At 38.5% G+C, this 16,704-nt stretch overlaps 1 long non-coding RNA gene across 3 annotated transcripts in view; it reads left to right on the forward strand.

Annotated features, from left to right (window-relative positions):
* LOC108392742 (uncharacterized) overlaps positions 1 to 16,704 on the forward strand; it is a 31,683-nt gene that overhangs the window by 10,197 nt on the left and 4,782 nt on the right. For all 3 annotated transcript variants that reach the window (XR_005057061.2, XR_001852100.3, XR_005057060.2), the window contains exons 3-4: positions 10,864 to 10,962; positions 16,582 to 16,693. This is a non-coding gene — a long non-coding RNA (uncharacterized lncRNA). The remainder of the gene's footprint in view (positions 1 to 10,863; positions 10,963 to 16,581; positions 16,694 to 16,704) is intronic.

A 16,704-nucleotide genomic window follows, 5' to 3' on the forward strand; every position in this document is an offset into this window, starting at 1 on the left:
TTCATTCTTTAAAGAACAGTTTTGCCAGATAATAGGTTTTTGGTTGACAGGTTTTCCTTTCAACACTTTAGTATTTCATCCCACTGCTGTCTGGCCTCCATAGTTTCTGATAAGAAATCAGTTTATAACCTTATTGGGAATTGTTGCAGTCGGGGATCACAAAAATGAGAAAACAAGTCAGAATGACGTTTAAAGCAGAGGGCTTATTCTGACTGGGTTTCTTATTTTCACGGTCCCCAACTGCAACAGGAATCATTTATATGTGATGGGTTGGTTGACTTGCTGCTTTGAAGATTCTTTTTCTTTGGCTTTCTACAGTTTGATTACATCTTACTGTGGATCTTTTAGAGTTTATCTTAATTAGTTTTCTTTATGCTTCTTGAATTTATGGATATGCCCCCATTTTCTTTATCTCAGTCTCCCTGTACACACACACAAACACATACACACACATATTTTGTGCATACATTTAAGCTTTTTCTCTGAAGAATTTGGGACTAAGTTGCAGATATTATGCTTCTTGCCTCCTACATATTTCAGTGTGTATTTCTAAAGGGATATTCCCTTACAAAACAAAAGCAAAATATAAAAATCAGGAAATTTAACATTGATAAAACCTATTATTTAATCTACACTGATTATTCAATTTTCATCAATTGTCCCAAGAAAACCTTTACAGCTATTGTTTTTCCTGGTCCCAAATCTAACCCAGAATCACTCACTTAACTGTCATGTCTCTTTCATCTTCCTTAATCTGGAATACTTCTTGCATTTTGATTTGTCTTTTAAGATCTTGACATTTTTAGCAAGTGTAAAACAGTCATTCAGCTGAATCTCCTCCAATTGGGTTTGTCTGATGTTTACTCATAATTAGATTCAGGTTTTATTTTGGACAGAGAAATCAAGTAATGTTGGGTCCTCAGGGCATTAAGACAGGTGCAGCACATCATGTTGTTTGTCCCACTTAGACTAATTTTGACTTTGGTTACACAACTAAGAGGAGTCTTTTGGGAATCTCCACTGTAAAGTTACTATTTCTACCTTTGTAATTACTAATTTTAAAGTATTTTGAAAGAATGTAAATATCCTCTTTTTCTTTTCTTATTTCCTATTTTCTTTTTTTATAAACATATTATTGATATACACTCTTATGAAGGTTTCACATAAATAAAGTGTTTACTACATTTACCCATATTATCAAGTCCCAACCCATATCCCAATGCAGTCACTGTACATCAGTGTAGTAAGATGCCACAGAATCACTATTTGCTTTCTCTGTGCTATACTGTTTTCCCCGTGATCCGCTACACCATGTGTAATAAACATAATGCCCCTCAATCCCCTTCTCCCTCCCTCCCCACCCACACTCACATAACCCTCCCCTTTGGTAACCACTAGTTCCTTCTTGGAGTCTCTGACTCTGCTGCTATTTTCCTTCATCGTTATACTCCACAAATGAAGGAAATCATTTGGCACTTGTCTTTCTCTGACTGGCTTATTTCACTGGGCATAATGTCCTCCAGCTCCATCCATGTCGTTGCAAATGGTAGGATTTGTTTCTTATAGCTGAATAGCATTCCATTGTGTATATGTACCACACCTTCTTTATCCATTCATATACAGATGGACACTTAGGTTGCTTCCATATCTTGGCTATTGTAAAAAGTGCTACAGTAAACATAGGGGTGCATATGTCTTTTTGAATCTGAGAAGTATTCTTTGGGTAAATTCCAAAGAGTGGAATTCCTGGGTCAAATGGTATTTCTATTTTTAGTTTTCTGAGGAACCTCCATATTGCTTTCCACAATGGTTGAACTAGCTTACATTCCTACCAACAGTGTAGGAAGATTCCCCTTTCTCCACATCCTCACCAGCATTTGTTGTTCTTAGTCTTTTCAGTGCAGTCCAACCTTACTGGTGTGATGTGATATCTCATTATGGTTTTAATTTGCATTTCCCTGATGATTACTGATGTGGAGCATCTTCTCATGTGTCTGTTAGCTATCTGAATTTCTTCTTTGGAAAACTGTCTCTTCATATCCTCTCCCATTTGTTAATCAGGTTATTTGCTTTTTGGGTGTTGAGGCATATGAGTTCTCTTTATATATTTTTTATGTTAACCCCTTGTAAGATACGTCATTTACAAATATATTCTCCCATACTGTAGGATGCTTTTTTGTTCTGTTGATGGTGTCCTTTGAAATACAGAAACTTTTTAGTTTGATGTAGTCCCATGAGTTCATTCTTGCTTTTGTTTCTGTTTCTCAAGAGATGTGTTCAGGAACAAGTTGCTCATCTTATATTCGGGAGATATTTGCCTATGTTGTCTTCTAAGAGTTTTATGGTCTCATGAATCACATTCAGGTCCTTGATCCATTTTGAGTTTACTTTTGTGTATGGGGTTAAACAATAATCCACTTTCATTCTCCTGCATGTAGCTGTCCAGTTCTGCCACCAACAGCTGTTGAAGAAGCTGTAATTTCCCCACTGTATGGCCATGGCTCCCTTATGACACATTAATTGACCATATATGGTTGGGTTTATACCAGGGTTCTCTAGTCTGTTCCATTGGTCTATGGGTCTGTTCTTGTGCCAGTACCAAATTGTCTTGATTACTGTGGCTTTGTAGTAGAGCTTGAAGTTGGGAAGCATAATCCCCCCAGTTTTATTCCTCCTTCTCAGGATTGCTTTGGCTATTCGGCATCTTTTGTGGTTCCATGTGAATTTAGAACAATTTTCTCTAGTTTGTGGAAGGATGCTGTTGGCACTTTCATGGGAATTGCATTGGATCTGTAGATTGCTTTAGGCAGGATGGCCATTCTGACAATATTCTTCCTATCCATGGGCATGGGATGTGTTTCCATTTATTGATATCTTCCTTAATTTCTCTCGAGTGTCTTGAAGTCCTCGGAGTATAGATATTTCACTTCTTTGGTTAGGTTTATTCCTAATAGTTTTGATACAACTATAAATGGAATTCTTTTCCTGATTTCTCTCTCTGCCAGTCCACTGCTAGTGTATAGGGATGCCTCAGATTTCTGTGCATTAACTTTGTATCCTGCAACGTTGCTGAATTCAGATATTAGATCTAGTAGTTTTGGAGTGGATTCTTTAGGGTTTTCCATATACAGTATCATGTCATCTGCAACTAGGGGCATTTAACTTCTTCCTTGCCAATCTGGATGCCTTTTATTTCTTTGTGTTGTCTGATTGCCATGGCTAGGACCTCCAGTACTATGTTGAATAGAAGTGGGGAGAGTTGGCATCCTTGTCTTGTTCCTGATCTTAAAGGAAAAGCTTTCAGCTTCTTGCTGTTAAGTATGATGTTGGCCGCCGGTTTCTCATGTATGGCCTTTATTATGTTGAGGTTTTTATCATGAATGGATGTTGAATTTTTTCAAATGCTTTTTCAGCATCTTTGGTGATGATCATGTGGTTTTTGTCCTTTTTGTTGATTTGGTGGTTGATGTTGATGGATTTTTGAATGTTGTACCATCCTTGCATTCCTGGAATAAATCCTACTTGATCATGATGGGTGATCTTTTTGATGTATTTTTGAATTCAGTTTGCTAATTTTTTGTGGAGTATTTTTGCATGTATGTTTATCAGGGATATTGGTCTGTAATTTTCTTTTTTTGTGTTGTTTTTGCTTGGTTTTGGTATTAGAGTGATGCTGGCCTCATAGAATGAGTTTGGAAGTATTCCCTCTTCTACTCTTTGGAAAACTTTACAGAGGATGGGTATTAGGTCTTCACTAAATGTTTCATAAAATTCAGCAGTGAATCCATCGGATTCAGTTTTGGTCATAGGTAGTTTTTTGATTACCAGTTCAATTTTTTTTTCTTTTTTTTTTTTGAGAGGGCATCTCTCATATTTATTGATCAAATGGTTGTTAACAATAAAATTCTGTATAGGGGAGTCAATGCTCAATGCACAATCATTAATCCACCCCAAGCCTAATTCTCATCAGTCTCCAATCTTCCGAAGCATAGCGAACAAGTTCTTACATGGTGAACAAATTCTCACATAGTGAATAAGTTCTTACATGGTGAACAGTACAAGGGCAGTCATCACAGAAACTTTCGGTTTTGATCATGCATTATGAACTATAAACAATCAGGTCAAATATGAATATTCATTTGATTTTTATACCAGTTCAATTTTCTTGCTGGTAATTGGTCTTTTCAGATTTTCTGTTTCTTTCTGGGTTAGCCTTGGAAGGTTGTAGTTTTTGAGAAAGTTGTCCATTTCTTCTAGATCATCCAGTTTGTTAGCATATAAATTTTCATAGTATTTTCTAATAATTCTTTGTATTTCTGCAGTGACCATAGAGATTTTTTCTTTCTCATTTCTGATTCTGTTTATGTGTGTAGACTTTTTTTCTTGATAAATCTGGCTAGGGGTATATCTATTTTGTTTATATTCTCGAAGAACCAGCTCTTCCTTTCATTGATTCTTTCATTTTATTCTTCTCAATTTTCTTTATGTCTGCTTTAATCTTTATTATGTCCCTCCTTCTACTGACTTTCAGTCTCATTTGTTCTTCTTTTCTAGTTTCTTTAATTCTGAGTTTCAACTGCTCATATAAGATTGTTCTTCTTTCCTGAGGTAGGCCTGTATTGTGACATACTTTCCTCTTACCACAGCCTTTGCTGCATCCCACAGATTTTGCAGTGTTAAATTATTGTTGTCATTTGTCTCCATGTATTGCTTGATCTCTTTTTATTTGGTCATTGATCCATTGGTGATTTAGGAGCATGTTGTGAAGCCTCCATGTGTTTGTGGGGGTTTTAATTTTCTTTGCAAAATTTATTTCTAGTTTCATACCTTTGTGGTCTGAGAAACTGGTTGGTACAATTTCAATCTTTTTGTATTTACCGAGGCTGCTTTTGTGGCCTAGTATATGATCTATTCTTGAAAATGTACCCTGTGCACTTGAGAAGAATTTGTATTCTGCTGCTTTTGTGTGTAGAGTTCTGTACATGTCTGTTAGGCCCATCTGGTTCTAATGTGTTGTTCACAACTTCTCTCTCCTTACTTATTTTCTGTCTGGTTGACGCATACTTCAGAGTGAATGGAGTGTTGAAGTCTCCTAGAATGAATGCATTGCATTCTATTTCCCCTTTTAATTCTGTTAGTATTTGTTTCACATATGTAGGTGCTCCTGAATTGGGTGCATAGATATTTATAATGGTTATATATTCTTGTTGGATTGACCCTTTTATTATTATGTAATGTCCTTCTTTGTCTCTTGTGGCTTTCTTTGTTTTGAAGTCTATTTTGTCTGATACAAGTTCTTCAATTCCTGCTTTTTTCTCCCTATTAGTTGCATGAAATATCTTTTTTCATCCCTTCACTTTTAGTCTCTGCATGTCTTTCAGTTTGTAGTGAGTCTCTTGTAGGCAGCATATAGATGGGTCTTGTTTTTTTATCCATTCAGTGACTCTATGTCTTTTGATTGGTGCATTCCGTCCATTTATATTTAGGGTGATTATCCATAGGTATGTACTTATGGCCATTGCAGGCTTTAGATTCATGGTTACCAAAGGTTCAAGGTTAACTTCCTTACTATCTAAGAGTCTAACTTAACTCACTTAATATTCTGTTATAAACAAAATCTAAAGGTTCTTTATTTTCTCTCCTCCTTCTTCTTCCTCCTCCATTCTTGTATATTAGGTACCATATTCTATACTCGTTATCTATCCCTTGATTGACTTTGGGGATAGTTAATTTGATTTTACATTTGCATAGTAATTAGCTGTTCTAATTTATTTACTGTGGTTTTATTACCTCTGGTTACAGCTATTAAACCTTAGGAACACTACCATCTATAGCAGACCCTCCAAAATACACTGTAGAGATGATTTGTGGGAGGTAAATTTAGCTTTTGCTTATTGGGAAATTGTTTAATTGCTCCTTCAAATTTAAATGTTAATCTTGCTGGATAATGTATTCTTGGTTCAAGGCCCTTCTGCTTCATTGCATTAAATACATCATATCACTCCCTTCTGTCCTGTAAGGTTTCTGCTGAGAAGTCTGTTGATTGCCTGACAGGCTTTCCCTTGTATGTGATATTTCTCTCTCTGGCGGCTTTTTTTTTTTTTTACTTTTTTAAAAATTTTATTATCATTAATGTACAATTACATGAAGAACATTATGTTTCCTAGGCTCCCCCCTACCCCAAGTACCCCCCACAAACCGCATTACAGTCACTGTCCATCAGCATAGTAAGATGTTGTAGAATCACTACTTGTCTTCTCTGTGTTGCACAGACCTCCCCTTTCCCCCACTCCCCAATTATACATGCTAATTGTAAGGCCCCCTGTCTTCCCCGCCCTTATCCATCCCTACCCTCCCATTCTCCCCACTCCCTTTCCCTTTGGTAACTGTTAGTCCATTTTTGGGTTCAGTGATTCTGCTGCTGTTTTATTCCTTCAGTTTTTCTTTTGTTCTGATACTCCACAGATGAGTGAAATCATTTAGTATTTGTCCTTCTCTGCTTGGCTTATTTCACTGAGCATAATACCCTCTAGCTCCATCCATATTGTTGCAAATGATAGGATTTGTTATCTTCTTATGGCTGAATAATATTCCATTATGTATATGTACCACATCTTCTTTATCCATTCATCTACAGATGGACACTTAGGTTGCTTCCATTTCTTGGGTATTGTAAATAGTGCTGTGGTAAACATATGCGTGCATCTGTCTTTTTCAAACTGGGCTGTTACATTCTTAGGGTAAATTCCTAAAAGTGGAATTCCTGGGTCAAATGGTATTTTGAGCATTTTGATGAACCTCCATACTGCTTTCCACAATGGTTGAACTAATTTACATTCCTACTAGCAGTGTAGGAGGGTTCCCCTTTCTCCACAACCTCACCAACATTTGTTGTTGTTTGTCTTTCGGATGGTAGCCATCCTTACTGGTGTGAGGTGATGTCTCATTGTGGTTTGAATTTGCATTTATCTGATAACTAGTGATGTGGAGCATCTTTTCATGTGTCTGTTGGCCATCTTAATTTCTTCTTTGGAGAACTGTCTGTTCAGCTCCTCTGCCCATTTTTTAATTGGATTATTTGCTTTTTTGTTTGTTGAGGTGCGTGAGCTCTTTATATATTTTGGATGTCAAGCCTTTATCAGATCTGTCATTTACGAATATATTCTCCCATACTGTAGGGTACCTTTTTGTTCTATTGATGGTGTCCTTTGCTGTGCAGAAGCTTTTCAGCTTGATATAGTCCCACTTCTTCATTTTTGCTTTTGTTTTCCTTGCCTGGGGAGATATATTCATGAAGAAGTCACTGATGTTTATGTCCGAGAGATTTTTGCGTATGTTTTTTTCTAAGAGTTTTATGGTTTCATGACTTACATTCAGCTCTTTGGTTTCTTTTGAATTTACTTTTGTGTATGGGGTTAGACAGTGGTCCAGTCTCATTCTCTTACATGTAGCTGTCCAGTTTGGCAGCACCATCTATTGAAGAGACTGTCATTTTCCCATTGTATGTCCATGGCTCCTTTATCAAATATTAAATGACCATATATGTTTGGGTTTATGTCTGGAGTCTCTAATCGGTTCCACTGGTCTATGGGTCTGTTCCTGTGCCAGTACCAAATTGTCTTGATTACTATGGCTTTGTAGTAGAGCTTGAAGTTCGGGAATGAGATCCCCCCACTTTATTCTTCCTTCTCAGGATTGTTTCAGCTATTCGGGGTCTTTGGTGTTTCCATATGAATTTTTGACCTATTTGTTCCAGTTCATTGAAGAATGTTGTTGGTAATTTCATAGGGATTGCATCAAATCTGTATATTGCTTTGGGCAGGATGGCCATTTTTACGATATTAATTCTTCCTAGCCAAGAACATGGGATGAGTTTCCATTTGTTAGTGTCCTCTTTAATTTCTCTTAAGAGTGTCTTGTAGTTTTCAGGGTCTTTCACTTCTTTGGTTAGGTTTATTTCTCGGTATTTTATTCTTTTTGATGCAATTGTGAATGGAATTGTTTTCCTGATTTCTCTTTCTATTGGTTCATTGTTAATGTATAGGAAAGCCACAGATTTCTGTATGTTAATTTTGTATCCTACAACTTTGCTGTATTCTGATATCAGTTCTAGTAGTTTTGGAGTGGAGTCTTATGGTTTTTTATGTACAATATCGTGTCATCTGCAAATAGCGACAGTTTAACTTCTTTACCAATCTGGATTCCTTGTATTTCTTTGTTTTGTCTAATTGCCATGGCCAGGACCTCCAGTACTATGTTAAATAACACTGGGGAGAGTGGGCATCCTTGTCTTGTTCCCGATCTCAGAGGAAGAGCTTTCAGCTTCTCACTGTACAGTATGATGTTGGCTGTGGGTTTATCATATATGGCCTTTATTATGTTGAGGTACTTGCCCTCTATACCCATTTTGCTGAGAGTTTTTATCATGAATGGATGTTGAATTTTGTCGAATGCTCTTTCAGCATCTATGGAGATGATCATGTGGTTTTTGTCTTTCTTTTTGTTTATGTGGTGGATGATGTTGATGGATTTTCAAATGTTGTACCATCCTTGTATTCCTGGGATGAATCCCACTTGGTCGTGGTGTATGATCCTTATGACATATTTTTGAATTCAGTTTGCTAACATTTTATTGAGTATTTTTGCATCTATGTTCATCAGGGATATTGGTCTGTAATTTTCTTTTTTGGTGGGGTCTTTGCCTGGTTTTGGTATTAGGGTGATGCTGGTTTCATAGAATGAGTTTGGGAGTATTCCCTCCTCTTCTGTTTTTTGGAAAAGTTTAAGGAGAATGGGTATTATGTCTCCTCTGTATGTCTGATAACATTCCGAGGTAAATCCCTCTGGCCTGGGTTTTTTTTTCTTGGGTAGTTGTTTTATTACCACTTCAATTTCTTTGCTCGTAATTGGTTTGTTTAGATTTTGTGTTTCTTCCTTGGTCAGTCTTGGAAGGTTGTATTTTTCTAGGAAGTTGTTCATTTCTTGTAGGTTTTCCAGCTTCTTCGCATATAGGTTTTCATAGTAGTCTCTAATAATTCTTTGTATTTCTGTTGGGTCCGTCATGATGTTTCCTTTCTCGTTTCTGATTCTGTTGATGTGTGTTGATTCTCTTTTTCTCTTAATAAGTCTGGCTAGACGCTTATCTATTTTGTTTATTCTCTCAAAGAACCAGCTCTTAGTTTCATTGATTCTTTTCTACTGTTTTATTTTTCTCAATTTTGTTTATTTCTTCTCTGATCTTTATTATGTCCCTCCTTCTGCTGACTTTTGGCCTCATTTGTTCTTCTTTTTCCAATTTTGATAATTGTGATGTTAGGCTATTCATTTGGGTTTTTTCTTCCTTCTTTAAATATGCCTGGATTGCTATATAGTTTCCTCTTAAGACTGCTTTCGCTGCATCTCACAGAAGTTGGGGCTTTGTGTTTTTGTTGTCATTTACTTCCATATATTGCTTGATCTCTGTTTTAATTTGGTCATTGATCCATTGACTATTTAGAGGCGTGTTGTTAAGCCTTCATGTGTTTGTGAGCCTTTTTGCTTTCTTTGTACAATTTATTTCCAGCTTTATACCTTTGTGGTCTGAATAGTTGGTTGGTAGAATTTCAATCTTTTTGAATTTACAGAGGCTGTTTTTGCTGCCTAGTATGTGGTCTATTCTAGAGTATGTTCCATGTGCACTTGAGAAGAATGTGTATCCTGCTGCTTTTGGGTGTAGAGTTCTATAGATGTCTATTAGGTCCATCTGTTCTAGTGTGTTTTTCAGTGCCTCCGTGTCCTTAATTATTTTCTGTCTGGTTGACCTGTCCTTTGGAGTGAATGGTGGGTTGAATTCTCCTAAAGTGAATGCATTGCATTCTATTTCCTCCTTTAGTTCTGTTAGTATTTGTTTCACATATGCTGGTGCTCCTGTGTTGGGTGCATATATATTTAGAATGGTTATATCCTCTTGTTGGACTGAGCCCTTTATCATTATGTAATATCTTTCTTTATCTCTTGTTACTTTCTTTGTTTTGAAGTCTATTTTGTCTGATACTAGTACTGCGACACCTGCTTTTTTCTCCCTATTGTTTGCATGAAATATCTTTTTCCATCCCTTGACTGTTAGTCTGTGCATGTCTTTGGGTTTGAGGTGAGTCTCTTGTGAGCAGCAGATAGATGGGTCTTGTTTTTTTATCCATTCAGTGACTCTATGTCTTTTGATTGGTGCATTCATTACATTTACATTTAGGTTGACTATTGATAGGTATGTACTTATTGCCATTTCATGCTTTAGATTCTTGGTTACCAAAGGTTCCTCTCTGGCTGCTTTTAATATTCTGTCCTTATGCTTGATCTTTCCCATTTAATTACCGTATGTATTGGTGTTGTCTTCCTTAGGTCCCTTGTATTGGGAGATCTGTGCATTTCCATGGCCTGAGAGTCTATCTCCTTCCCCAGATTGGGGAATTTTTCAGCAATTACCTCCTCAAAGACACTTTCTATTCCTTTTTCTTTTTCTTCTTCCTCTGGTACCCCTATAATGCGAATATTGTTCCCTTTAGAATGTTCACTCAATTCTTTCATTCTTTCATTCTTAGAGATCCTTATTTCTTTCTCTGCCTCAGCTTCTCTCTATTTCACTTCTGTAGTTTCTTTTTGATTTATGGTCTCCTCCACCATATATAATATGCTTTTAATACCCTCCATTGTACTCTTGAACGATTTGATCTCTGACCCAATTCATTCCTGAGTTCTTGAATCTTTCCGTACCTCCATGAGTATGTTAATGATTTTTATTTTGAACTCCCTTTCAAGGCGATTGATGAGGTCAATGTCATTTAAATCTTTCTCAGGAGTTGTATTCATAATTTTTCTTTGAACCAGGTTCCTTTGGCATTTCATATTTGTATATGGCGCCCTATAGTGTCCAGAAGCTGTACTCCCTGGAGCTGCTCAGCCCCTGAAGCCATGTCAGGGTCATAGGTGAGTGGTATTGGTGCCTCGGGGATGGAAATAGCTGTTTCCTGCTTCCTGGCTGCTATGCTTGTCTGCACTTCCTGAACCCATGGGCAGAGCACACAGGTATAAGCCTCTATGCTTTGCATTTGTAGTTGCTGTAGACAGATGTTCCCTCTGGCTGGCCTAATGCAAGGGTGGGGTTTTCTGGTTTGCGAGCCAGTTGGGGCTGGTCGGGAGAAAGTCGCAGTAGGCTGCATATCATGGAGGGGGGTCCTTGTAGCTGGTAGCCAGCCAGGGAGCTGTAGCACCTGACGATCATGAAAGGTCTCAACCTGCTGGGCAGAATGCACCTGGACAATTTTGTCTACCTGTTCTTTCTCCTGAGCAATAAGCTCTGTGAAATCCTTGCCCCTTTAGCATCCCTCTTGCTTAGGGCTTCCTTGTTAGAAAGTCTTTCAGACTGCCTGCCTTTTTTTTTGTCCCAGAGCAGCCAGATATGGATCCCTGCTTTCTGCATGCAGCTGGAATCTCAGTCTCTCCAGGAATTCTGCCTTTCTTAGCTTTCCAACCCCCTAATCATGAGAGTACCATGCAAGCACCATGAAATGTAGGTTTGTGCTCCTAGAGCAGATCTCCAGTGTTAGGTACTCAACAGCCAGGCCTCCATTCCCTCCCTGTTCTGTTTCTCTTCCTGCCATCAGTGAGCTGGGGTGTGGGAAGGGCTTGGGTCCCACTGGACCACAGCTTTGGTACGTTACCCTGTTCTGTGAGGTCTGCTCTGTTGTCCAGGTGTATGCAGTCTGGAGCAGTCCTCTTTCCTGTTGCCCTTTCAGGATTAGTTGTATTATTTATATTTTCGTATTATATGCGGTTTTAGAAGGAAGCCTCTGTCTCACCTCTCACGCTGTCTTTAATCCATCTCCAATATCCTCTTTTTCTTCAAAATTTCATCCATTAGTTTTAGAACCCATTGATGAGTCTTACCTAAACCAGCTATAATTATGATGTTTGCCACTGAAGATTTTCTAGTCTCAGCATTCATTCTATATTTATTAGCTGACATTTTACTCTAACAAAGTTTCCTTTCTACTTCTTTTATTATATTATTTATTTGTGTCAACATAAATTTATGTATTTTTGTTATTTGGCAGGTTACAGATCATTATAATTATTTTGGTGCTCAAATTATACCATCATATCAAATTTTGATAATGTGGCCTAAGACAGAAATTTTAGCTTTGTATAATCCTGTGCCATTATTTCTAGCAAAAATTATATTTAAAAAATCTTTCTTGATGAGGCTTACCTGGTTTGTGATAGTAAAATCACATCATTATCATAGAGGAGGAGAATTTTTCTACTTGCTATATAACAGGGTATATTTCTTAGTTAATCAAAAACCAGTATCAAACCATTTTACATATGTTAAAGAGAAAAGGAGTTAAAATTCCTTTTTTTAACTTCACCCCACAAAGGAAAATACTTTTTTCTTAATTTTGCAGAGTAAGACTTCCACACCCTAACAACAGCTAGGCATCTGTGCTAAACTCATATAATGTGGCCATGACTAATGTCTGTCATTGAACAGAGAGCATACAGTTTTATACAACTAGCAGAGGATGCATGTTTTTGTCTCCCTAGCTTCTCTTTTGGGAACCACACCTTCCTACATTATTGGTCCACATAGTTCAGCCATTGATGACCCTATCCCTTGGCTCATATGTGCTCTGCTGTTCCCCTGGCCACAACAAATGCATCAAAGTTACCCATAAGTCCTCTAGCTTTCAGGAAAGTGATTCACTCTTCTCTGGTTTTGCTAACGGCAGTGTAATCCTAGAACTGGCAAAGGCTATCTCTGTTCCAATGGATAAAGGTTGCCTAAGAATGAGGCAATCTGGGGGAAAGCCTCAGGAATGGACTCAAGGGGATGATAATAGTTATAGCAGAAGGGTTTATCAGATTACAAGGTTCCCAAGTGACAAGCAGTTCAGGAACCACATAATTTAAGCCACTTTCTTTAGGATCAACAATCAGGGAAAACAGATCATTCTGATAAGAAAAGGACTACATTCTCTTACTGAAACAATTTTATAGGCAACCAAGGCCCAAACCTATTAACATAGAATCAATCAGCTAAAACCCAAGACCTTTTATTTTTTTCTCCATCTTTTATTTTTTTCTTATGTTTCCAAGTAGTCTTATATCAAGAATAAGAGAATCGAGGACTGTATTTGCCTAAATGTGGGATAGAAAAGCTTATTAATTTGTCAATAAATAGATGCATGTGTATCTCAAAGGGCAGCGAAATTATTTTTAAAAGTTCTTTAGTGGAACACACTTTAAGTGGAACATTATCGAGTTTAAAAGGGGGAGGAGCAGCTCGCTGAAATGGACAGATCCCCCAAAGATAATATTAAATGAGAATAGTACAAGTGGCAGAACATGTATGCTATCTTCAGACTTAATTATAGATATGTATTCTCCTAGGAGAATTATAGATATGTATTCTCCTAGGACGTTATAAATTTCTTTCTAGAATATAGATATATACAAAGAGATAGATATACCCATCCTAGGACAGATAGATATAGTATATATAGGAAGAGAATTAGTTTAAGGAATTGGGTCACATCACAGCGGAGGCTTGGTGAGTCTAAAACCTTCATAGGGGAGGCTAATAGGCGGGAGGCTCAGGAAAGAGTTGCAGCACAAGCCCAAAGGTAGTCAGCTGATGGACCAGGAAGAGCCAATGTCACAGATGAAGCCTTAAAGCAGCCTCTTATCAGAATTTCCTCATGCTTGGGCAAGGTCAGCCTTTCCTTCTATTCAGGCCTTCAACTGATTGGATGGGATTCACCCACATTATGGAGGGCAATCTGCTTTACTAAGTCCACTGATCTGAATGTAAATGTCATCCAAAAACACCATTATGGAAACATCCAGAATGTCTGACCAAATATCAGAGCACTGTGGCCCAACAAAGTTGAGATATTAAATTAACCATTACAACCGACCTCTTGTCACCTAGGCACTCATATGCATCTCCTTAAATCATACTTAATCTTTCATACTTAATCCCTTTACCTGTGGGGATGATCCAGACTCTAATTCATGAAAGGTCTAAGCCATTAGTAGTCCTGCCTGGATTGGGTTGCTGTAGTTTCCCATTGACTTTAATCACAGGGTATGGTGTACTAAGATGCCCTAAGAGGTCTCCTGTCCATATACCAGACAGATCCCTTGACAGATTTTGACTGGGCACATCTTTTCCAGATACTGCTCTAAGCACTGGGATATAGTTGTGAACAATAGAGGCAGAATCTCTGTCCTTATGGAGCTTATTTGAAAGGAAAAAGAGATATAGCAAACAAGATAATTACTATTGATAATACATGTTATAAAGGAAATAAACAGGGTGATGTGATAGACAGTAATGGGAGTATACATTAGATGGCGTGGTCAGAGGTCTCACTAATTATGTGACATTTGAGCTAGAACATAAAATATGAAAATGAGCCAGTCATGAATGAGAAGAGCTGGGGAAAGGGCATCCCAGGCAGAGGGAATATGGATCACAAAAACTGGAGGCAGGAACTGAAAGAAGGCCAGGGTGGAGGATGGGAAGCAAGGAGTATGGTGGTGTGATGAGACTGGAGAGTTGGCCAGGAACCAGACCAAACGTGGTCTTTTTTATTTCGTTCTAAAAGCAATGGTTTTAAGTAGTCATATTGTAGAATCTAATCAACCCTTTCAAAGAACTATTCTGCAGAATATTTAAAGGGGGTAATCAGAGGCCAAATTGAGCCAAGAGGACTTTGTAGTAATGGAGGGTGAGAGAGGATGGAGATTTGGACAAATCTGTGAATGTTTTCAAGATACATCTTGAAGATGGATTGCAAGTAGAAGGTGAGGAAAGGAGTCAATGGTGACTCTCAGGTTTTGAGGACTGAGGGAATATGGAATGGGAAAAATGTTTGAGGTGGGAAGAGGAAACAGAGAATTCCATTAGGATATATTAAGTTTGAGATGGCTTATTTATACTGAAGTAGCAATATTTAATAGGTCATTGGGTATATAATTCAAGGCTGAGGAAAGATGTCTGCTGGGCAGGGATATAAATTTGGGAGTCATCAGCATAGGTGATCTGTGCTATTGGTTGCCTCTTAGCTCCATACTCATCCTTCATCGCTTCTGCAAAAACTGGGCTGGCACCTTTCAATAGTTTTTCCCTTGCCAATTAGCATGACATTGAGCTTTGAGGATGTTGGAGAGACATTACAAGGGGGAGGATATTTTCTTTTCTGGTTCTGGTGTGCTTACTCACAGCACACCAGTTACTCCGTGCCTGGTAGTCAGGAGCACAAAGAGGCCAGGAGCTTTCTGCAGCACTCTCTTTGAGTGGTTTTGTAGGAGAATTTCTCTGGCAATACATATCCCCATGAACAGATTTTCCCCAGCACCCTAGAATGTGGATCTCCAGCAGCTTCACCAGCACACCACCCCAGTGAGTTCTCTGCCATGCAGTGAGCCATGGCCATGCCCTCTCTCGAAAGGTCTGCATATCAGCTTTGGGGGGATGGGGCATTCCTCCTTTGCCCCTCTATCTCAGCCATAAAAGTAGTGGCTGCTTTCTGTATCTGCTGTTCCTATACTTTTTTTTAATTCTATTAGCCAACCCATTACTCTGATCCTATTATATTTAATAGCTTTTTATTTATACTAATGATATAAATTGTTCAAATTACCATATGGTTTTTTTCCTCCTAATACAAATGACTCTAAATGCAATGCAGGCAGGATCACTCAAGACCCATACAGACTGTTAGATGTAAGATCCCAGGTCTCTATATATTATTTTCCATTTTGAATGGGTGAGATGTAAAGGCACATGGGATGTCAAAAGGGTGAAGCAAGATCATCTGAGTGCAATTTCTTCTCCTGGCCCACCAATCAGCTATTGTAAGAGAATGTAGTCTCTTTTTATGTCCACTTTGGGAGCTCTAGTCTTGGCTGGCTGCTACTGTACATGGGTACCTCCCTGCAGCTTGCAGGGGCATCTCTCAGCTATATCAGAGCTGGAATTCCTCTGCTGGCCTTTTGTGATCTTGTGTATTCAGTGGAGTACCTTCTGAAGCCAAAATGTTTGAAAAATGTGGCTTGCCCCATTGTGTGGACCAAGCTCCCAGTTCCACTTAGACTGCTCTGGGCTCCTGTGGACAGACACCCCTGAAGAGGTTTTTTTCAAATGGTCCCCCTAGATCCTGAATCTGTTGATTGCATTGCAACTCTCACACCTATGAAGGTTGCTGGCCAGCCAACACCAGTATTGTGGAGACAGAGGGTCAGAGGCTGCCCATGCTGTGCTTCCGGGTGGCTCCTAACAAGGTGCTGAAGTGTGTGCATTGGTGGCATAAGGCCAGGATAGGAGAAAAGATGTACAGGTTTTCAGCTATTGGACTCCTGTGTACTTAGGAGAGAGATTAGGTGAAGCACTTCTTAAAAAGATAGAATGGTCAAATGGGGAAGTTGAGGGTCATGAATGAATGGCCAGTACTAACTATAAACCCCAGAAATTTTGGGGCACAGTTGAGTCTGGAAGCCTTCCACCTAAGAAACATCACTTTCTTGTCCATTACCGTGCAGATACCCCTGGATCTCAATCCACAAATCCAGGTTGTCTCAGGTGTGCTGCTGGCATAAAGGGGTGAGGATTGCCGTGAGGATTGCCATTCCATTGACAGGACTTCAAAATCAGGTAACAAATCC

The sequence above is a fragment of the Manis javanica genome, chromosome 10 (genome assembly GCF_040802235.1).
Source record: "Manis javanica isolate MJ-LG chromosome 10, MJ_LKY, whole genome shotgun sequence".
NCBI lineage: Eukaryota > Metazoa > Chordata > Mammalia > Pholidota > Manidae > Manis > Manis javanica.